The sequence below is a fragment of the Tachyglossus aculeatus genome, chromosome 20 (genome assembly GCF_015852505.1).
Source record: "Tachyglossus aculeatus isolate mTacAcu1 chromosome 20, mTacAcu1.pri, whole genome shotgun sequence".
NCBI classification, from domain to species: domain Eukaryota; kingdom Metazoa; phylum Chordata; class Mammalia; order Monotremata; family Tachyglossidae; genus Tachyglossus; species Tachyglossus aculeatus.
In genome coordinates this window covers 23,673,159-23,697,870 of record NC_052085.1, presented here as the reverse complement: position 1 = coordinate 23,697,870, position 24,712 = coordinate 23,673,159, and the positions used below count along the sequence as shown (strand labels likewise).

The 24,712-nt window shown below is 41.4% G+C and overlaps 1 protein-coding gene across 2 annotated transcripts in view; it reads left to right on the top strand.

The window, feature by feature from the left end:
- Positions 1-24,712, top strand: part of ARHGAP42 (Rho GTPase activating protein 42) — a 176,687-nt gene that overhangs the window by 23,353 nt on the left and 128,622 nt on the right. The window lies entirely within an intron of this gene.

Here is a 24,712-nt window from a genome sequence, read left to right as displayed (position 1 = left end):
TAATCAGGTCCCACATGGGACTCACATGGTATGTGGAAGGGAGAACAGGTGGCACATAACAATTACTTAACAAATACCATTATTATAATTAGCATTTGCACAGAGAAAGAGGCTGTGTGTAGAGTTAGATGCATCTATAATTCTATTTATGATGATGCTACTGATGCTTGTTTACTTGTTTTGATGTCTGTCTCCCCCCTCCTAGACTGTGAGCCCGCTGTGGGCAGCGATTTTCTCTATTTGTTGCTGAATAGTGTTTCTCAAGCACTTAGAACAGTGCTCTGCACATAGTAAGTGCTCACTAAATACGATTGAATGAATGAATGAATATAGATTATTTTTTCAGATGATGCCTAAGGGACACTCATACTATGATCTGGTCATTTTAGGTTGTTATTTACTCAGGTTTCTGCAAATGGAGTTTTACAATTTATGTTTCCATAGGATAGCACCACAGAGTGTTTACAGTCTACTGCAGAAATCAGTTTTAAGAACATACAAATGAAATATGGCTCACTGTGGCTTCTTCCATGCCTGAAAAGTTGTGTTAACACTTGGATTTAGTACTCTTGAAGCACATGATATTCTCCTGGCAGCACTTATGTACATAATTGTAAATATTGTTTTATGTCTGACTTCCCCTGTTGATGCTAAGCTCCTCGTGGGAAGGAATTGTCTACCAACTCTGCTGTATTGTACTCACCCAAGCACTTAATGCAGTACTCTTTACACAGTAAGTGTTTAGTAAATATCACGGTTTGATTGGTTTGTTTGCTGGCTGAAGATAAATAAGAATCAGCATCACCTTGTGCTCTGTTTGGCAGAGGCTTTGCTAGAGATTGGAATAAGTGACCATGTCATGTGTCTTTTCCACAACAAAAGATGTGACAAAAATGTAAAAACTTGAGCTGAAAAATGTTCCAGTGCTGTCTGCTCTAATGATTTATATGGAGAAAGAAAACTATGGAATAATAGGTCAAAGTTTTCTCAAATAGGATGAAAAACTGCATGTGTGTTGCATTAAACTTGTCGTCTAAGAGGCTGATCTTCGAGAAGATATGGTCATTGAGTTGGAGAAATCTATTGATTCAAAGAGCAATTATTCCAAAAGAATATCCCTATAGATGGCTTTATTGTGTGCATTGCATACAAATTCCATTGTATGAGTTTTATAAGAAAAAGAAAAGAATAGGTGAGATCGACTTAATTCCGTGCCTATTTAATCTTATCCGCAGATAAGTGAAATCTCCCTTTTTATGCTTGACTTATTTTTCAAGATGCCTGCCAAATTCTTGCAGAGGAAATGCCAAGAACTAACCTAATGGGAAAGCTACTTTGCGTCATTTTCACTTACATTTATTATCTGGAGAATTATTAGCACATGTAATAGTTTGCCTGAGGCACTCCTGAAAGGCTTGGATTGTGGAAGAAAGTATTAGGAAATCAAGGAAGTAAAACCTAATCCTAAATGTAAAAAATTCACTTGCAATTCCCAGTATGATTTGATTTCATTAGTTGAGGTGGCCTATAACTTTACTGTATAAGCTCTGGTCACCAGTATGGCAGTAAAACTTAAGAAATGCATAATGATTAAAAATGTAGTGTGTATAAGTGATCTATAGCTAGAGAAATGAGATTTATTGGTGCAACCTCCACAGGCTGTTAACAAATCATTGGAGAGCTGGGATTTTTGAATTTCCTCACTCCCGTGACTTGAATCTGGGAAGCATTGATTTTTGATTGTTGCACCAGGGCTTTCTGTTCCCAATCTCGGGGCAGTGGAGGGGGAGGGGGCCCCCTTGGGATGAGGAACCAGGGACAGTTTGCTTCCATTTGCCCCACCCTAGAGATGACCCTCCTGCCAGAGATGGACACAAGTTTGCAAGCTATGCTGACTGAGTGCCCTGAAATTATTTTCATAGAGAATCTAAAATCCCAATAGGGAACTTCTTAGGTGTGATAAAAAAAAAATGCCCTGCTATCTCAACAATCAAGAAGAGTGCCAGGAGATACTTAGTATCTAAATGTTTCTATTTCTTTCATGTCGTTTTAGCTCTGTGTTTATAAAGGATACAAGATCGTGAGACACCTCCCCTCCCCAGAGCCCAAACTCTCTGATGGACAGGCATAAAGTGTTTGTTGTTCATTGTATTTTCCCCTAGTGTTTAGTATATTGCTTTGCACACAGTAAGTGCTCAGTAAATACCACTGAATGAATGGATTTCATTTGGATGTAGCCAATTTGTTAGCTTTTTTATGGCATTTGTTAAGCGTTTACTATGTGTTGGACTGGTCTAAGCACCGGGGTGCTTACAAGATAATCAGATGGTACACAGTCCCTGTCCCATAGATGGCTCACTGTCTTAATCCCCATTTTCAGAGGTGAGGTAACTGAGCCAGAGAAAATTTAAGTGCCTTGCCCAAGGTCACACAGCAGAAAAATGGCAGAGCAGAATTAGAACTCAGAGCCTCTGGCTCCCAGACCTGTGTTTTTGATTTGAGGATGAATAGTTGCTTTCTGGATTTTCACCTCCAGTACTTGGAAGTAGAGTGAGAGAGGCTGTTTTCATCATGTAGATTCTACACACATAGCTAAGAGCAGAAACCTAAAATGCCAGGTCAGTATATATAAGATCACACATTCTTTCCCTGTGCTGTATTATTATCACATGTTCTAAATGAGCAAATTTATGACAAAATATTTCATGAGGTGTGGTTTGCTTTAAAAAGACAAAACCGTGCATGTTAAGGTAAATCCTAAATATGCTGTAGTCAGGAATTAACTTTAGAACAGTGGCATTTTGTGTGATGTTTACAAGGTAACTTCCACTGAATCAATGACTAATTTGGAAACCTAAAACAAAACTGCAACAATTAAGCAAACTCTGATAGTCTCTTGCAACATTCTATTTACATTTTTTTTCTCAATCTGCTATTCAGTCATTAAGTTTTGAAGAAAAATGGAAGGGCTCAAAATAAAAATATAGCAAAGATTGTAGTGAAGTGGTTAGTAATTTGATATTGGAGAGTATTTAAAGGCAATTCTGTTTTTTTCCATGTTAACTGACATTAGTAGTGCTGTTTTTAATAATTATGATATTTAAGTACTTACTATGTACCAGGCACTGTTCTATGCAATGGGGTAGATACCAGATGATTGCGCTGGACACAGTTCCTGTCCTACATGGGGCTCACAGTGACAGTGGCTAATCCCCTTTTTACAGATGTGGGAAGTGAAGCACAGAAAAGTTAAGTGACTTGTCTAAGGTCAGACTGGTGGCGGAGCTGGAATTAAAACCCATGAGCTTGGCAGAGCCGGAATTAGAACCCATGAGCTTCTGGCTCACAGGCCTGTGCTCTATCCACTAGGCCATGCTGCTTCTCATGCTGCTGCTGTTTATAGCTAAACTCGTTCTTGGTTACTGTAATAGCCTCCATACTGTTGGTGCCACCTCAAGTCTCTCCCTTCCACAATCTATCCATCATACAACTGCACGTTTCATCTTTGTAAACCCATTCAGAGCGCATTGCTCTCCCCTCCTTGCCCCCTAAGGCCGTCATGATTCCTCACGTAAACCAAAAACTCCTATCCTTTGGAGTTTTGAGACTCTGCAGCATCACCCTCGTATCTATCCCCTGTCTTCTCCTGCTTTCTATAGTTTTAATGCTCCAAAACTAGCCTAATCTAACAATCTTGCCCCTGGAGTCTTCTATCTCTGACTCATTGCTTATACAATTCCCCTGGTTTGGACATTTGTCCCCAGAATTACCTGCAAGCCACAGTGTGGCCTAGTGGAAAAAGCAGGGGAGTCAAAGGGATCTAATCCAGCTCTCTTACTCACCTGCTGTGTGACCCTGGGCAAGTCACTTAATGTCTCTGTGTCTCAGTTTTCTCCTCTGTAAAATGGTAATTCTATACCTGTTCTCCTTCCTATTAAGACTGTGAGTCCTATGTGGGTCAGGGATTGTTTCTGACCTGTATAACTTGTCTCTACCCAAGTGCTTTAAATAGTGTTCCACACATAGTAAGTGTTAAACAAGTAGAATAATAATAATAATACCGATAATAATCTCTCCCCGTGGTAAGACGTCCCCCCAAAAACCATTAGCTACCTTAGCTCGCATGTATATACTGGTTTATTTATCTAGTTAATTGCCTTTTAAGATCATTTGTGTCTGTGATCTTATTCATTCATTCATTCAATCATATTTATTGAGCACTTACTGTGTGTAGAGCACTGTACTAAGTGCTTGGGAAGTACAAGTTGACAACATATAGAGATGGTCCCTACCCAACAACGGGCTCATGGTCTAGAAGCGGGAGACAGACAACAAAACAAAACATGTATACAGGTGTCAAAACCGTCAGAATAAATAGAATTAATTAATTAAATCAATTAAAATTAATCATGAGAAGCAGGGTGGTTTAGTGGAAAGAGCATGGGCATGAGAGTCAGGGGTCTTGGGTTCTAATCCTGACTCCTTCACTTGTCTGCTGGGTGACCCTGAGCAAGTCACTTCTCTGGGCCTCAGTATCATCTGTAAAATGGGGATTAAGAGTGTGAGCCCCACGTGGGACAATCTGATTACCTTGTATCTACCCCAGCACTTACAACAGAGCATGGCACCTAGTATGTACTTAAAAAATACCATTATCATTATTACTAGTAGTATTATATAATTGGCAGTTCATATCCACTTGTCTCCCCAGTTAAATTATAAGCTCCTCAGGGGCAGGGGAGAGGCTTTTACTTTTATGGTCTCAAGAACTAGTCCAGTGTTCCTCATACACCAGAGGCTCAATAAATTCTGTGGTGATGCCTTTGAACCACACAACCATATTGTAAAGATAACCAGCGGTGACTTTGGCTAAAGAGGACTGCTGCCATCATGTATCACAATTCGGAGAGGCACTGCAGTGTGTCTGCTGGTAAAGACTGGATCAATGAATGGACGGGCTCTCCTTTCAACTCTACCATTTTTATAGAAGTTGCATGAGAGCATAATGGAGCAAATACTCTCCAAAATAACAATCATCATGAGTGAGCAGGATGCTATGTCACAGCAAAGAAATTTTAAATGGCTCTGCTCTCTTGTTATTACTGCTTTCACATTGTGGGGGCGGGAGGGGGGAATGGAATAGGAAGGAAAAAAAAAGATCCGCTGTACTCCAAGCCAAGGTCAGCACTTGATGTTTGCTACAACTGTTTAATTAACACTCAAGCAAGGCAATCAGGGTGAGTATTTTATGTAAGATGTACCAGATAGTAAGGGAACACTAAATAACTTGTTAAGAAACCTTTGTTTCATAAGTTAGACCTAACATGACTGTTCTTACAAAGTGCTTGTAATTTTCCAGTGACCTCAGGATAAGGTAGTGATGAAAGAGAAGAAACTGGTAGTGAAATGTGATATATGGAACTATCATTTCAACTCATTCTGCACTATCCTTTAAATCCCTATTCCTTGTGGAAGAAACTCATACAAAGTGAGTTTATACTCTGGAATTTAAATTCCCAAATTTTATAATACAATATTTTTCTGTGGGAGGAGTTAGTTCATCATATCAATTTGAAAAATGTGGTGAAAAATTAAGGAAAAAGTAGGTTTTGATTATGAACCTTACCAAATCTTCATAATCCCTAAGAATTGTCTTTCCTAATAGGTCTTCTGTGAATGTGGGATTGTTGTATTGTTAGGTTTCATTTAATAGTCATAAAAGGAGAGTGGTAAGTTCACCCTGCCCTGTGTGTTTGGTTGGGGAAACATAACATTTTCAACAATAAATAGTTCTAGATTTGAATGTTTGAACTCAAAATAAGATTTAATCCTCAGAAATGTTTTTCCTGCTTGACTCTATAAACAGTCGATTAAATCAAATGTGTTTCTCTGTTTTAAGAGTGACTAAATGTCCTTACTAGAGGGCCCCGTGAATATTTTCTTTGTGTTCTAATTTGTGATCAAAATAACTTAGCTGAACCCAATGTGTGACTATCCTATGTGTGTCTTTTACAGCCAGTTTGTTTCCAGAGTGGAAATTTTTAAGAAATAATGTGCATTCGCTGTGTGAGTTTCTGTTTACGTGCATCTGTACATTCTTCCTTTCAGTTCAGCTATTTTTAATTTCTCTCCCCATTTTTGCAAACACAGTTTGCTTACTGCTTGTGTACTGAAAATGCTGCCAGGAAGAAGGGTGAGCAAAACTTCTGTTTCCCATGACCCTCACTCTAATGTCATTCCAAGGGCTCCCTACTTGGAAATGCCTTGATAACCACATTCATTCCTGACATCCCCCTCCCCCTGTACACAACAGCCATCTGACACAGAGTCTCACTTGAGCTTTCTCACCCCCTTTTGGAGATCTCTACTTCACACAAGGCCATTGACAAATGAGTCTGAAAGAAGGAATGCCATAGACTGGTATCCAAGAGCATTGAGGATGTTTGTGATTTTCTTTTTTGCCTCTGAGTGCAGCCGAGGCCTTTAATAGCCACCCCTAGACTAACTAGCTCCTAGCATAGTTGTCTCCAACCAACTGAGATTTCAAAGGAAGCCTCTGTGGAATGCTTTCCCTAAGAAAAAAGAAATGCTGAGATAATGGATACCTGCAGTCACACTTGTCCTCTTCATTCTGATTTGCCTATATTTCCTTTTTGCCGTGAAGAAAGGTCTTTGTGCTGATTCTGCCATTTTTTCCTCAGAAAATACCCCTGAGCCAGTGTGAAGGGCCCCTGGATATCTTTGCTCTCTGCATTCAGCAGTGCTTAGTAAACACTGTCCTCACCAGACTTCTTCAAAAGGTAGGAGAGGAGGAGAGACTTTTGAGGCTCGGTAGCTCCATTTTTAAATATTGTCCTCAGCAGACTTCTTCAAAAGGTAGATGAGGAGAAGAGACTTTGAGGGTCAAAAGCTCTGTTTTTGTTCAGCTTTGAGATTGTCTCAGTAACGTCCATGATCTCTTTAGTAGACTTTGCAATAAGAAGTGGCTTGCTTTGGTCCAGGGACCTGTGTAAACTAATCTCTCTGTAACTTGGACTGTGAGCCCCATGCGGGACGGGGACTTGTCTTATACCACCGAATAGTTTCTGACCCATAGTGACACCACAGACACATCTCTCCGAGAACGCCCCACTCTCCATCTGCAGTCATTCTGGTAGTGGATCCATAGAGTTTTCTTGGTAAAAATACAGAAGCGGTTTACCATTGCCGCCTTCCATCCTGCCTGATTAACTATCCCAGTGCTTACAACAATTGTTGACACAGTAAGTGCTTTAGAGCGCAGGCTTGGGAGTCAGAGGTCATGGGTTCTAATCCCATCTCCTCCACTTATCAACTGTGTGACTTTGGGCAAGGCATTTAACTTCTCCGTGCCTCAGTTACCTCATCGGGAAAATGGGGATTAAGACTGTGAGCCCCATGTGGGACAACCTGATTACCTTGTATCTGCCGCAGAGCTTAGAACAGTGCTTGGCACATAGTAAGCGCTTAACAAATACCAAAATTATTATTATTCACAAATACCATTAAGAAAAAAGCAATTAGATCTGCTTCATATGTAGTTACAAGTTGCTCTGCACTGCCTTGAACTGAGAGTGATGGTGGCCCTTCCTGAGTTTTTACTGGAATCTTGAAGGTCAATGATTAGAAAAAAATTGTATAAGCTAGAGTTTTCCCCATTACTATATGCCTTACAAAAACTCAATACGGTTAAAACAAAAATCTGAAGATCTGAAAGCATTGCTTTAGGCCATATAATGGGAGAGACTTTAAGATACCAGGTTTTTTCTTCAATAAAATGCCTTATTATACAATCATACCCCAACAAACTTTCCAAACTAATTGGTGATGAAAGAATTCTGTGCTCTGAATCAATCTGGAAGACAAGTTCTCTGCAATTATTATTGGACAACCGAGGCCTAATTGCAGAGATTCCAGTATTCTGGTACAAATAATGATATGTGCTAATCATTGTATTTAAGCACTTACTTTGTGCCAAGCACTATACTAAGCACTCAAATATATATGTGTTCCACATAGGACTCACAGTCTAAAGGGGAGGAAGAACAGGTATCCTCATTTTACAAATGAGGACACAGAGGCCCAGAAAAGTTAAGTGGCTTGCCCAAGGTCTCCCAGCAGGCAAGTGGTGGAGCCAGGATTAGAATACTGGCCTCCTGACACCTGTTGTTCTTCCCAACTCTGCCAATGGTCTGCTGTATGACCCTGAGCAAGTCATTTCACTTCTCTGTGCCCCAGTTACTTCGTCTGTAAAATGGGGATTCAAACTGTGAGCCCCATGTGGGACAGGGACCGTGTCCAACCCAATTACCTTATATCTAATATCTACCCCAGCATTTAGAAAAGCGCCTGGCACATAGTAAGAACTTAACAAATACCTTCAATGACAACAACCATGGAAACTCTATCCATTAATATGGTACATGCAAAACAAACTTGGACCTCGTCTCCAATTTCCTTTCATTTTCTTGTATTTCATAGTGATAGGTTGCTCATCATTTTATCAATAATGAATGCTCAGTTCTCCTCTGACATAGGGATTGTGTTCTTACTAAGGCCTCCATTAAAGAAAACTTGCACTGTAGCAGTCACCTGTTTCAGCACTGCCTACGTGCAGTTATGCGCATCTGCACAAATTGTTTCCTTTGACTCTGCAGTGCTCCAAATTCTAACAAGCTCACACTGGCAATTGTTCTCACAATGTTGTGGCCAAAATGTGTGGCAAAACCCCACAGTATGATTGAATTGAGTGAAAACCATACAGGATAGCTGTGAAACTATTGGGAGAAAATAAGGGAGAAGAGCACAATCTTGCTGGCGGTCAGCAGTGAGAAGGCTTTTTTTAAAGAAAAGATTTTGGAAAATGGAGCGATAGAAAACAAGTTAAAACTTATCCCAAGGAGTATTATCTTTGACTAAAGATTCATGAAAAGTACCTTTGCAAGTACACTGAGTAGAAGGGACTATTGTTTTGCGAACCATTTTTTTTTTTTTGCACCATACCTACATAAATAAATAGCAATCATCTCCAGTACTAATACAACCATCCTGTATTGTTTGAGGTCTTGTTTCATTGTACATTCAGTTAGGTCATAATGTGTGGGTATCTTGCTCACTGGGAGACAGGTACTAGTTAAATTAAAGAAGAAACACTGAGTGTGTTAGCAGTATTGCCCTGACAGGTATGCAACCTCTGAACCTTTGTTCTAATTCACTTGAAAATTGCTTGTTTCCAATTACGGTGGTACCACAGAGCAGATCAAAAGTTTTGTTTAAAAAATTCAAAAATCTGAAATAATATCCATAAACTGTTAGCTAATAAGAGGTCTAAAGCCTTTAACCACTGTATTTTACCTACTATGCATTTAAATATAGGCTTTTACTAATCTCTTTAAACAGCAGCCTTGCTGGTATGTGGATCAGAATCAATCTGAGTTTCACAGGATTGAATGATTAAACCTGATTTTTTACAGCACTGCATCCTTTCAGTGACCAAAAGCGTCTGATGCAAAAAAAATCTTGGACTATAAACCCTTCCATTTTAAAATATATTGCCTACTTTAAATAAGGACCTGAGTAGGATAATTGCAGTCTGAGAGACAAATATGGGGGTTCGGAGGGGATCTTGGTGTAAATAGACAAATGGTTCTAGTGTTGCTACTGAGCTAGGCAGTCATGGTAAGGATAAATTTGGTGAGGCCAGGGTGATTGCTTCAGGGGAGTCAGATGCTCAAGGAGAAGCAGCATGGCATAAGTGCCTAGAACCTGGGTCTGGGCATCAGAAGGTCATGAGTGCTAATCCCAGCTCTGCTACTTGTCTGCTGTGTGACCTCGGTCAAGTCACTTAACTTCTCTGTGCCTCAGTTACCCCATCCATAAAATGGGGATCAAGACTGTGAGCCCCCCATGGGACAGGGACTGTGTCCAACCTGATTTGCTTGTATCCATCCCAGTGCTTAGTACAGTGCCTGGCACATAGTAAGTGCTTAATAAATACCATAATAATATTAATAAATTACTAACCCGATTGTGGTCCTAAAGGCTCCGTGAGCTTTGTGGGGATGAACTTTTTATTTACTGGTTTTTTTGGTACTTGCTAAGTGTTTACTACGTGCCAGGCACCATACTAAGTGCTTGAGCAAGCACAAGGTAATCAGGTTCAACACAGTCTCTGACCCGAATGGAGTTCACAGTCTGTCAGAGGGAGGAGGATTTAATCCCCATTTTACAGATTAGGTAACTGAGACACAGATGGATAAAGTGACATACCTGAATCATACAGCAGAGAGGAGGATTTAATCCCCATTTTACAGATGAGGTAACTGAGGCACAGATAAAGTGACATATCTGAATCATACAGCAGACAAGTGGTGGAGCTGGGATTAGAACTCAGCTCCTCTCACTCCCAGGCCCATGCTCTTTCTATTAGGCCAAGCTCCCTTAAAGTGTTCATCCTTGACTGGAATCAAATTGTGTCCCCTAGTTTTTTTTTAACTTTTAATGATTCTGTCTGCATCACAAGGAAGGTAGGATAGAAAGAAACATTTTCTGAAAAGCGTCATCTCCTGTGGAATTCTTCAGTGTGTCCTAGTGGAAAGAACATATACTACCCGTGCCACGTTTCTGCTCGGAGACTCTGGGCAAGTCACTTCACTTTTCTGGGCCTCAGTTTCCTCATCTGTAAAATAGGTATTCAATACTCGTTCTTCCTCCTTCTTAGACTGGGAGCTCCTTTGACATTTTGAAAAGATGAAAAGTCACTAGAGGGGCCCTCTCTAAGATTATCCCTCCCTCCGTGTTCTCACCTGCTTGAGTCCTCCTTATGCCTCCCTTTCCCATCTAGGCTGTAAGCTTGTCGTGGACAGGGAACGTGTCTACCGACTCTGTTGTAATCTACTCTCCCAAGTGCTTAGTACAATGCTCTGCACACAGTAAGTGCTCAGTAAATAGCACTGAATAATTTCAGGCTGCCTCAGAGCAGTCTGTTCACCCATCCTGTTTTTGGGGGAACTGCAAGCTTCTTGCTGCCATAGACCATTTCTGGCTAGAACTGCCTGTTGTTGGGTAGGGGCCATCTCTATATGTTGCCGACTTGTACTTCCCAAGCACTTAGTACAGTAGTCTGCACACAGTAAGTGCTCAATAAATACAATTGAATGAATGAATGAACAACCTCCAGGTAGAATTTGCTACGTGACCTTTCACAGCCCCACCCAGTAGGCTTAATCTCTCAATTTCCTGTTTATATTAAATAATAATAACAATAATAATAATAATAATGACATTTATTAAGTGCTTACTATGTGCAAAGCACAGTTCTAAGCGCTGGGGAGGTTACAAAGTGATTGGGTTGTCCCACGTGGGGCTCACAGTCTTAATCCCCATTTTACAGATGAGGTAACTGAGGCACAGAGAAGTAAAGTGACTTGCCCAAAGTCACACAGCTGACAATTGGCAGAGCCAGGATTTGAACCCATAAACTCTGACTCGACTCCAAAGCCTGGGCTCTTTCCACTGAGCCACACTGCTTCTCCAAGAAAGTTGTTTCGCTTAACCGCCCTTTAAATTCCCATGGAGTTGACCATCCAGCTTGTGAGCTGCCTGGGTCATTTTCATCTCCACGTTCATCCTGCAGCTGGCTTTTGTTTTTTGCTATTTCTCTGCTTTCTAGTCTTATTGCCAGAGAGTGGGCTGAAGCTATGAAATAATAATAACTGTGATATTTGTTAACCATTTACTATGTGCCAAGAACAATCCCTGTCCCATACAGGGTCTGCCATAGAAGGGAAAGGGGGAACTGCTCTTGAATCCCCATTTTACAGATGAAGAAACTGAGGCACAGTGAGACCGTGATTTGCTGAAGATTTTACAGCAGGCAAGTGTGGCAGAGCTGGGATTAGAGGACTCCCAGCCTTGTGCTTTTTCCACTAGGCCATGCTACATCTCGAGCCAGGTTAATTTGTCATTTATTTGCAGCTAAAAGATTTGCCTGAGGAAAGGAATGAAAACGTCAGCTGACAGAAACTGGATTACCGGATCATTTAAGCATTTTGATGATCCTCTGCCGGCCTGTCCCCCGGGGTTACAAATGATTGGATGTTGGTTGTAATTCGGCAGGGCATCTGGCAGTGAGACATCCAGTTTCATTGTCGACCCTTGGAATTTCTGACACTTCGGCTCTCAAGAGATCAGATCTTGAGGGGAACCCTGATATTTGTTGATCCAAACATCGGCCCCTGTTTCGTCCGGCATCCAGACCAAGGGTAGTTTTGGTAATCCACAAGCAGTATGAGTAACTGAACAAAATTGAGTCTGTGCCAGCCCAAGAGCATGAAGCTCAATTTTGTTTGGTTATCCTAACTTTTAGTTGCCTCAAATAGCCTTTGTCCCAATTAGTTCAAATAACTGGGACTCTGCCGAACTAGGGGCTGTTTAGATACTGATCTGCATCTGGGAAAATCTTCTTGAGGGATGGAGGATTTCTAATTTCAGTATGTTTACTTGGCTTTCTTGCAGCCAAACATCTTAATCCTCTTAAGACAGGTACATTTCTTCTGAAAGAGGAGGTTTAAAAGTTACCATCAGGGTTTATGGCCAACTTCCTTTTCCTAATAATAACAATCACAATTACAGTTCTTGTTAAGTGCTGACTATGTGCCAAGCACTGCTCTAAGCACTGGGGTATATATAAGTTAATCAGTTTGGACACAATCCCGGTCCCACACATGTCTCAGAATCTTAATCCCCATTTTGCTGATGAGAGAACTGAGGCAGAGAGATTAAGTGATTTGCTCGAGGTCACACAGCAGACACGTGAGTGAGTCAGGATTAGAACCTAGGTCCTTACAGTCTTCTAGACTGTAAAGTCCCTGTGGGCAGGGAACATGTTTATCAACTCTGTTATATTGCACTCTCGCAAGTGCTTAGTACAGTGCTCTGCCCATAGTAAGCACTTAATCAAACACTTAAGAAACAGCTCTTTCTCTTAGTGGAAAGAGCATGGACCTGAGAGTCTGATCGAGGTCTAATCCCTGCTCTGCCACTTGTCTGTTGTGTGATACTGGGCAAATCACTTAACTTCTCTGTGCCTGTTACCTTATCTGTAAAAGGGGAATTAGGAATCTGAGCCTCATGTGGGACAGGGACTGTGTCCAAACCAATTATCTTGTATTTACCCCAGTGTGTAGTAAAGTGCCTGGCACATAGTAAGCACTTAGCAAATATCATTAAGAGAAAAAAAGTTGATTTCCCTCTTTTATCAGGAATTTGAAGTTGGCTTTTAATACAGTTGGCAAATCAAATTTCCATTTCCACATCATCTAGTTATTTATACCTCTGGTCTCTAAAAGGTCTAATACCAAAGTGTCCAATACACAGATTCCCAGACAAAGAGGAAACTGAGAAGTGCTAGCCTTTGGCTTCGCCTTAGAGTTCCTAACTGGGCAAATAGAACTGAATATGGTTTAACTGTGGGTTATTTTTTTGGGAAATATTTGGGGAGGGTTCATACTGCACTAATTATTCCCCGAACATGCTGTATTAAACTCTAATTAAACTCTGGCACACTTTCATCTAGACATGCAACTGCATCATGAGAAAGAAAAGTCTCTTTATTTGCAGCAGTAAGATAATTAGAAACAAAATGCCATCCAGAGAGTGTGGGAAGCTCCAGAACCAGACATACTTACACAAGTTAACACAGATGGAATTCCTCAGAGCTGACTGCTAAAACAAAAGCTTCAGATACGCGATGTCGCAGAAGGCTGTTAGTGATTCTGTGCAGATCAGAAGAGTGAGGCTCTGTGGGTTGGGGCATCAGTTTGAAACAAACATGAGCTTTTGTGTAAATGAGCTTTAGTACTTTGGGGATAAAAAGATTGATTCTTGTGGCTTGTGACCAGCAAAACCAGCGATTCTCAAGTAATGAAAAAATACGTGGAACTTACTATACTTATCATCAAAGATCATCATCTTACACGGTTTCGTTAATTAGATAAGTATTCCTCCTTTTGCATCTTAAATAAAATATCTTTGTGTAGGATGTCTTATGAGCCATTAAAAATATGTAAAACGAAAGGGAAGAAAAAGGAAAATGAGATGAAAGTAACAGAAATGAAGAGGAAAAAAAGAATATAAACTCTTAACACTACAAGGTCCACCCATCTTTCTCAGATTGGTCTAGGAGAACAGCAAGCTTCATCTTAAGAAGGATAAAGAGCTTATTGAAAGTAACCACAGAAAAACACAGAAAATGTAGAATAATGATCCTTAGGCTTTTCTTCTAGGGGGCAGGGCAAGCTGTGGCCTGTTTCACAAAGTGGCCCTATTTTGCCTTTTCCTTGGCTCTTTATTGAGGAGCTAGGCAAGATGCCAACATTAGTTCCTCTTCCTCATCCAGGCAGCTTCTTTTGTGGTGGAACTATTCCAACCCCTTTCTACAGTTTCTGCAACAATGCGACATTTATGGGAAATTGGAGAAAGTGGGAGGGAGGGAAACTGAGCTCCCTGAAGGGGATGTGGCCACAGTACAGTAGTAACCATTGCTTCCGATATGGGACCACTGTCCCCACATCCTGGACCCCATGACCATGTCTCTGGTACCTGACACAGGACCAACTTTGATGTTCCCTGTGGTTGTTAACCTAGGAGGATCCCATGATAACAACAGTAGTAACAATAATTGCGGTCAGTCAGTCGATCGTATTTACTGAGCGGCTTACTGTGTGCAGAGCACTGTACTAAGTGCTTGGGAGAGCACAATATAACAATAGACACCTTCCCTTCCCACAACAAAATTACAGTCTAGAGGGGAAGACAGACATTAATATAAATAATTAAATTACAGGTATGGACATAAGTGCCTTGGGGCTGGGATGGGGGATGCAGTGATGCAGAAGGAAGTGGGAGGAGAGGAGGGCTTAGTCAGGGAAGGCCTCTTGGCAGAGATGTGCCTTCAGTAAGGCTTTGAAGGGGAAGCATTGGGGAAGATAGAAGAAGCAGCATGGCCTAGTGGATAGAGCACAGGCCTGGGAATCAGAAGGACCTGGGTTCTAATCCCAGTTCCACCTATTGTCTGTTGTGTCATCTTAGGCAAGTCACTTCATTTCTCTGTGCTTCAGTTACTTCATCTGTAAAATGGGGATTAAAACTGTGAGCCCCATGTGGGACATGGACTGTGTCCAACCTGATTAACTTGTATCTACCCCAGTGCTTAGTACAGTGCCTAGCACATAGTAAGTGTTTAACAAATACAAAAACAAAAAAGACACAGCCCCTGTCCCACAGAGTGCTCACAATCTAAGGAGAAGGGAGGACAGGTAATGAATCCGTATTTTACAGTTGAGGTCACTAAGATACAGAGAAGTTCAGTGACTTGTCCAGGGTCACAAAGCAGGCATGTGGTAGAGCCGGTATTAGAACCCAGGTTTTCTGACTCCCAGGCTTTTCCTCTTTCCACTAAACCAACTCCCATGGAGTAATATAGCTCAAATAATGAGCTCCTTTTGGGCAGGAAACATGTCTACCAACTCTGTTGTATTGTGCTCTCCCAAGCGCTTAAGTACAGTGTTCTGCACATGGTGAGGGCTCAATAAAATACAGCTGATAATGATTTTTTGAAGATTCCATGTTCTATTTCTCTTGTGAGGTGGAAAATACCTCGAGTTAAAGGACCAATATAATTTGAAGACTTATTAAAAGTCATCAAGTGTTTCCTTTGTCTTATTTTGGGATGATTCTCTGAAACTTCTAGTCTATCCTTTAAGGCCCACGTCATCCCCCTGGCCTGGAATGCCCTCCCTCTGCACATCCACCAAGCTAGCTCTCTTCCTCCCTTCAAAGCCCTACTGAGAGCTCACCTCCTCCAGGAGGCCTTCCCACACTGAGCCCCCTCCTTCCTCTCCCCCTCCTCCCCCTCCCCATCCCCCCGCCATACCTCCTTCTCCTCCCCACAGCACCTGTATATATGTATATATGTTTGTATGTATTTATTACTCTATTTATTTTACTTGTACATATTTATTCTATTTCTTTTATTTTGTTAATATGTTTTGTTTTGTTTTCTGTCTCCCCCTTCTATACTGTGAGCCCGCTGTTGGGTAGGGACCATCTCTATATGTTGCCAACTTGTACTTTCCAAGCGCTTATATAGTGCTCTGCACACAGTAAGTGCTCAATAAATACGATTGAATGAATGAATGAATGAAAGCTTTCTGTTGATGTTTGAATTCTGAAAGCTAGACAATACTGTTTTTCTCTGGAGTGTCCTCGTAAAATAAACCTGAGTTCCGAATTTTATCAGGGGTTTTTCTATATCGATGGTGCTTTCTGCATTTATTATCAGACGTAACGTATCTCTAAGCCCTTCCTGCTGTGAACAAGTGGGCCTTAGATTGATGTCTACGCCGGTCTGCTGAACTGTGTAGCTTTCCCAAGTGGTCAGAAAGTGGGAGGCTTAATGAAGAGTAGCATTTATTCCAAGGGTTATTCATCCTGCTGCTTTTTTGTGGTTTTCCTTGTCTGAAGAATGTACTCGGCTTCGAAGGCCATAACTCTAATTTTGTCCTACGGCTCTCTTTGTGGAATACTTCCTTCCTGTAGCTGTGATTGACTTTATAAAGGAAACTCAGCCAACCTAGCCCCCGATTGTAGGTACAGATGGAACTAAGTCTTTGGAGAGATGGGAAGATGAAGACTGAAGAATCTTGGCTGCGGTTAGCCAAGCAGAGATTACTGTGGATTGTACATGTAATAATTGCGGTATTGGTTAAGCGCTTACTATGTGCCAATCACTGTTAAGTGCTGGGGTAGAAACAAGCTAATCAGGTTGGGCACAGTCCCTGTCTCATGTAAGGCTTACAGTCTTAATCCCCATTTTACAGATGAGATAACTGAGGCACAGAGAAGTTAAGTGACCTGCCCAAGGTCACAGAGCAGACATGTGGCCAAGCTGGGATTAGAACTCATGCCCTCTGAGTCCCAGTTGTGTGTTCATTCCACTTGGACAGGCCAGGTCCCAAACAGGACAGTAATCTACAGACAATCCTCGCCTTTATGACACAGTTGTCCTGAAAACTGTGTCAAGTCAAAATGTGTTATTTCTGCATAAGAACATTGATATAAATAGTGGGATTTGGTCCTGAGCCAAGACTAATTTTACCTTAATTTGATCAAAGTGACATTATTTTATTTGACTTTACCAAATGATTTCCCAAGGAGGCTGCCTTTCTTTTACCACTTTGGTCCCTGACCTCCAGGGGACTCAGATTCCTGTGTAATTCAGTAGCTTACCTTTCCCCAGCCATAGAACAGAGCTTTGCACAAAGTGTCAGCGTTGTCCTTCAGTTTGAAGATTTCACTGCTGACACTGCCCTCTATTACCCTTTAAATAACGATAATAATAAATATAATAGTAATTATTATTAATAACAACAATAATAATGATTGTGGTATTAAGTGCTTACTTTATGCCAGGCACTGTAGTGCTGGGTTGGATATAAGTAAATTGGGTTTCAATCTCCGTTTTACAGATGAGGTAACTGAGGTACCGAGAAGTGCCGGTACCGAGTCTGAGGTACCGAGACTTGCCCAAGGTCACACAGCGGACAAGTTAAGTTTTTTTCTCTGCCAAGCACTGTACAAAGCACTGGGATAAGATACAAGATTAGCCAGTCGGACACAGTCCCTGCCCCAATTTTGGACACTTGGGCCATGAAAATTCAGTAGTGTACCTTTTCTGACCCCTGTCATCCAGAGAGCATTGCTCAGACACCAGTGGTTAGAGTGTAAGCTCCTTGAGAGCATGCTCATAGGGGCTAATTCTACTGTACTCTGCCAAGTGCTTAGTTGAGTGCTCTTGTACTCCCTTTAGGTGCTCAGATACTATTGATTGAAAGGCATATCCTACCACCTGCAAGATTGGTGCTTGGATTGCATTCCCCTGGGCACTGAGAATAATAATAATAATAATGATGGGATTTGTTAAGCGCTTACTATGTGCAAAGCACTGTTCTAAGCACTGGGGAAGATACAAGGTGATCAGATTGTCCCACATGGGGCTCACAGTCTTCATCTCCATTTTACAGATGAGGTAACTGAGGCACAGAGAAGTGAAGTGACTTGCCCAAAGTCACACAGCTGACAATTGGCGGAGCTGGGATTTGAACCCATGACCTCTGACTCCCAATCAATCAATCAATCAATCGTATTTATTGAGCACTTACTGTGTGCAGAGCACTGTACTAAGCACTTGGGAAGTACAAGTTGGCAACATATAGAGATAGTCCCTACCCAACAGTGGGCTCACAGTCTAAAACACTTCCAAGCCCGTGCTCTTTCCATTGAGCCATGCTGCTTCTCTGAGTTCAGAGAATGAGTTCAGCCTGTGGCTTCAGAACAGAATAGAATAATAATGATGGCATTTATTAAACGCTTACTATGTGCAAAGCACTGTTCTAAGTGCTGGGGAGGTTACAAGGTGATCAGGTTGTCCCAGGGGGGACTCACAGTTTTAATCCCCATTTTACAGATGAGGTAACTGAGGCACAGAGAAGTTAAGTGACTTGCCCAAAGTCACACAGCTGATAACTGGCAGAGCCGGGATTTGAACCCATGACCTCTGACTCCAAAGCCCACACTCTTTCCACTGAGCCATGCTGGAGAGACTTCAACATCAACAATCACCTTCATGTCCACACCTATTTGGTGAGACGCCATCGAGTATAATATTCAGTGTGGCTTAGTAAGGGGTGAGGAGGGCCATTTCCACTTTTTTGTCCACCTTTTTAGCACAGAGTAATCTACTTGTCAAAAAAAGTAACAATAATGCAAGTATTTATCTTGGCCCTGACACCCATTCTTGGTGGCAATGAGAAAGTTTTCCACATCTATTGTAGCTTCCTAAGACACCTAATTGTCAGAGGATCTGGGTTCTAATCTTGGCTCTGTCACTTGAATGCTGAGTGACCTAGGGTAAGTCACTTAACTTCTCTGTGCTGCAGTTCCCTCATCTGCAAGATGGGGATTCAATACCTGTTCTCCCTCCTACAAAGACTGCGAGCCCCAAGTGGAGCCTTATTATCTCATATCTACCCCAGTGCTTAATATAATACTTGGCACATAGTAAGTGCTTAACAAACATGATTATTATTACTATTATTTTTACTGTCATTAATTCAGAACTCTGCTCATAGCGGGCACAGTACTAGAAGCTAGGGTGACTGGGTTTAGGCAATTTAAATTATTTGGACTTTTCATTTCTCCATCTTTGTGTTGAGGGTTACTGATTATAGATTGCTTCATCCTTAAGGAGGTATTGAGACAGTGAAATAGTCATCCTCATTATTATCATCTGGAAGTCATTTAGTATTTTGGACTGTTGCTATTTTCTCCTTCTAAGGGACTGGGATTTCACAGTTTTTCTTGGTAGGCTTTGCCCGTGTTGAATCACTAGTTACCCACTGTCTTTATTTCCTAGTACAACCTGGTCTGCTTACTCCACTCTCCACTCTTCTAATGCCAATGTACTCACCGTACCTCATATCATCTATCTCACCACCGACCCCTCTCCCACGTCCTGCCTCTGGCCTGGAGCTCCCTCCTCCCTTTTTGACAGATGATCACTCTCCCCACCTTCAAAGCCTTATTAAAAACACATCTCCAAGAGATCTTCCCTGACTAAACCCTCATTTCCTCTTCTCCCACTCCTTTCTGAATCGCCCTTGCACTCAGATTTGCACCTTTATTCACCCCACTCCCAGCCCCACAGAACTTCCGTACATATCCACAATTTATTGATGTTACTATCTGTGTCCCCCTCCAGGCTGTAAACTTCTTGTGAGCAGCAAACATTTCTACCAACTCTGTTATACTGCACTTTCCCAGATGCTTAATACAGCACTCTGCACACAGAAAGCACTCGAATATGGTTGATGGATTATTACCTCTGAATTTTTTAAAGATGGGTCAGAACCTGCTTTTAATAATAATAATAATAATGGCATTTATTAAGTCCTTTCTGTGTGCAAAGCACTGTTCTAAGCACTGGGGAGGTTACAAGGTGATCAGGTTGTCCCAAGGGGGCTCACAGTCTTAATCCCCATTTTACAGATGAGGTAATTGAGGCACAGAGAAGTTAAGTGACTTGCCCAAAATCACACAGCTGACAAATGGCAGAGCTGGGATTTGAACCCATGACCTCTGACTCCAAAGCCTGGGCTCTTTCCACTGCGCCACACTACTTGTCAGTTGTGTGACTTTGGGCAAGTCATTTAACTTCTCTGTGCCTCAGTTACCTCATCTGTAAAATGGGGACTAAAACTGTATGCCCCACATGGGACAACTAATTACCTTGTATCTACCCCCAGTGCTTAGAACAATGTTTGCCACATAGAAAGCAATTAACAAATACCATCACCATCATCTTGTTTCTAGCAGTGGTTTTTCTGATGAACAGAGCCTGCTTTCAAATTGTTTTTAAATTTTAATAGATGGTATTTTTTAACACCTACTATGTAGATGCACGCTGATCAGGTTGAACATAATCCCTGTTCTACATGGGGCTGGCAGTCTTAATCCCCATTTTACAGATGAGGTAACAGATGAGGCACAGAGAAGTTAAATAACATGCCCAAGGTCACACAGTAGAGAAGTAGTGGAGCTGGAGTTAGGTTAGAACCAAGGTGCTTCTGACTCTCAGGCCTGAGCTCTATCCAATAGGCCATGCTGCTTCTCTACTACTCATGGGGAAAACTACTTGCAAAATCTAAAGAATTCAAAAATGAGTAATATAATGTTGCCTCGGTTAAAAACAGTGAGGTTGCTATTGCTTAGAATGTGAGGGAAAACCCAAGTAACTAGTTTTTTTAGACCCTCCAATTCAGTCTTTTTCAGGCTGGCAAACATCAGAATCTTATGAAGAAAATTCAGCAAAGAGAAACCTTTTCTAAAAATAAAAAGTTTCAGAAAGACATTCATGTCCACAAAATTATTTTAAGGGCACGTAAAGAAAATTTGGATTTGTAATCAATTCCTTTGAGTCACTGTTTGATTCCAGCTAGGCAGAGACCCTTTTCCTCAGGTACCCAGGAGAGCCAGTTTGGGTGTTTTTTTTATATTTGTGGGAGTCCAAAGATGGTCAGGTGATATGCCAACTATATAAATAGTTGCCCTCCATACAAGGAGAAGACACCCCTGACTGAGAAGTTTACTAATGCGTCACATGTGGTTGAAAAAGCCAGTGTGGGACCTACGATCCCAACCACACTGTGCACATACACAAGCCTCCCTTTCTTGGGCTGTTATATTTGCTGTTTGGAGCACCTGACTCTATTTTTGCCTTTCCTTTTTTGGCCTCGCAGTGTTCAGAGCTTCTGCTCCAAAAGAACTGTTCCCTTCAGGATCGCAGTGTCCCCAGGCTAATCGGTCTGTGGTAATTATCTTCCAGCTATCAACAGTGATGTCCTTTGTCTAAGGCTTCAGTCAATCAATCCGTGGTATTTGTCGAGTGCTTACAGGGTGCAGACCACTGAACTAAGCAACTGGGAGAATTCAACAGAGTAAATAGACACACTTTAAATCATGATATTGTTTCTTCTGTCCTGCTTCTCTAAAGATTTGCACTTTTCCCTCAGACTCATCTTGAAATAACCCAGGCTCTTTTCTCCACCTAGTCTCTGAGACTGATGATTCTAGCCATCTTGGATAAAGAAGATACAACATTTCTATAACATTTAAAGGGGAAACATACATAGTTGAAACCCTTTCTAAAGTCACCTCTCCTTCAGAAACTCTTCTCTGACAAATCTCTCATTTCTTCACCTTAATTCCATGACTACTGCATCAGCCATGCACTTTAGTTTTCACCCCCTAATCACTTGGAAATTTGTCCCATCCCCAACTCCTTCAGCACATAATTATCTTTATAGTTTTACTATGGTATTTGTTAAGCACTTACTATGTACCAGGCACTGTACTAATCAAGTTGGACCCAGTCCATGTCCTACATGGGGCTCACAGCCTTAATCCTCATTTTACAGATGAGGAAACGGAGGCACAGAGATGCTGTGACTTGTCCAAGGTCACACAACATACAAGCAGCAGATCCAGGATTAGAATTCCGGTCCTCTGACTCCGAGGCCTATGCTCTTTCTAGTAAGCCAAACTACTTCTACAGCTTTTTCTACCTTAATTGAGACCATAAGTTACTTTTTAAAGATGGACCCACTTTTCTTGCATCACAAGGGTTACTTTAAGAAAAACCTGCCTTGTGGAACTCAATTTATCAGAAGCTGCCTGCAAGCGCATGGATTATTCCTTCTGGCATAGTACTGCACTTGATCCATCTGGTCTTACGTTGTTGGACAAACATTCCCCAAATCCCTAGCAATGCTCGGAGGGAAGACCTGTGAGATGTCAGAATAGAGTTTACTACTGTGTGAATGTAGCTGCTTTTCTCAGTTTTCATTCATTCATTCTTTCAATTAGCGCTTACTTTGGGTAGAGCACTGTACTAAGCACTTGGGAGAGGTCAACAATAAATAGATACATTCCCTGCCCACAGTGAGCTCAGTTTTGAAAATCCAAGCCATTAGCTGTCCCTTATGTAGTTGCTGAAGCAGACAGCATCAGCAGAGTAGCAAGAGAGTTGGAACAGGAGGGGGAAACCTGTGACATCAGCAGTGGTGACATAATAATAATAATAACTATGGTATTTGTTAAGTGCTTACTATATGTGAGGCACTGTACTAAGCGCTGGGGTAGATACAAGCAAATCGGGTTGGACACAGTCCCTGTGCTGTGTAGAGCTCACAGTCTCAATCCTCATTTTACAGATCAGGTAACAGAGGCACGGAGAAGTAAAGTTACTTGCCCAAGGTCACACAGCATGCAGTCTGGATTAGAACCCCTGACCTTCTGACTCCCAAGGCTGTGCTTTATCCACTGTGCCATGCTGCTTCTCTACATCACTAAAAGTGACATCCCCAAGCTGGTGACACCACTTTTCAATTTGGTTCCACCTGCAAATGTGGCAGGACCCTTGGTCCTGGTTCTCAAGTTTCAGTTTCAGCAGGGAGAGGAAATCCAAAACGCAAAGACACTCTGCTGGAGAACAACGAGCTAACCCAAACCTCCTGTTTTTCTCCGTACTGATGATCTTCTGATGCGGGCCTCCTCCCTCCCTTTTGGAGCCACCGCATGTGTTGGAGAGTGGGAGGTGGAAGAGAGGAAGTGCTTTTGCAAATATTTGATTTCCCAGTGGTGGGCTCTACCCACTCTTCTGGCACAGAGATAGGAGAGAAAGTGGGTGGGGAGGGAGAAGAGGTGAGTCTAGGGGAGAGAGTGCATCACCTCTGTGACAGAGAAGAGAAAGGGGAGAAATAGAATTTTGTTGAACTTTAAGATTTCTTCAATTTGTTGCCACTTTTTAAGCATCCCAATGGCCAGTTCTTTTATTTCTACATACCTTCTCCCTCAAGTCTGTGGGCTTCACCTGAGGAGTTTTGACCCATTCCACTAAGTCTCCCACCAAATCTTGGAGGAATTTTCCCAGTGTTGTTTAAGAATCTCCTAAGGACTTCCGTAACATTGAGCTGCATTCCCAGGGTTTCCTCTTGGGGGAGGATGGTGGAGGGGGATCTTTAGAGCCTGCCAGGTACTGAGAAAGCAATTATTGCATGAAATATCTATCAGGAATTTAACTGGCTACTAGATTTTTACTTATTTTGCCAGCCTGATTACAAACTGATGGATCTTTGTATTTTAAAAGTTGAAACAAAATCTTGAATGGGATCATTGTCACCATGTCTAGTATTGCTGTTTTATGCAAACTAACATTATAGATCCTAGGTTCGTTCATTCATTCAATCATATTTATTCAGCATTTACTGTGTGCAGAGCACTGTACCAAGCATTTGGGAAGTACAATTCAGCAATAAAGAGAGCCAATCCCTGCCCACATCGGGCTTACAGTCTAGAGGGAGGGAGACAGACATCCAAGAACGTAAACAGGCATCCATAGAATCAGTATAAATACATAGAACTAGAGATATATACATATCAAAACAAGTATACAGGCATTAGTATAAATGAACAGAATTACAGATATGTGGGTTTCTAATTCCTACCTGTGTTCTCTTTTCCAAAGAGGTGCTTACTATGTTCTACACGGAGTAAAACCTTAAACTCTTAAACCAGTAAACTCTTGTCAGTTTTCTTATGGTTCTCACAGCTGATTAAACAGGATACAGTTATTACTACCTGAACTAATCCCATCAAATTTACTTTAGGTTTGTGGAGGAAGAAGACCTTTGTTTGAACTAGGCTTTTAAGACTCAATTATCCTTCAATTATTTTTGCTTTTGTATTTTTTTTTTTACTTGCTGCAAATGGGATTTGAACAGTATCTGGATTACAATCACATAATATTAGAAATTTTAAAATACTTAAATATAGCATAAATGTAATGTAAATGCAATATATTTTAATGTCATCTGAAGTTTTCCAGAGTAAAAACCGTGCTTTATGCTTAGCATTTTAAAATTTTTAGTTAAATATGTCTATATGTCTTCACCTATTTCCTTGAAATGCATAAGCACTTATTACAGTGCTCTGCACACAGTAAGCACTCAATAAATACGGTTGAATGAATGAATCTGATTAACAGTTTGATTAGCAATAGAAGTTATGAAGCTAATCC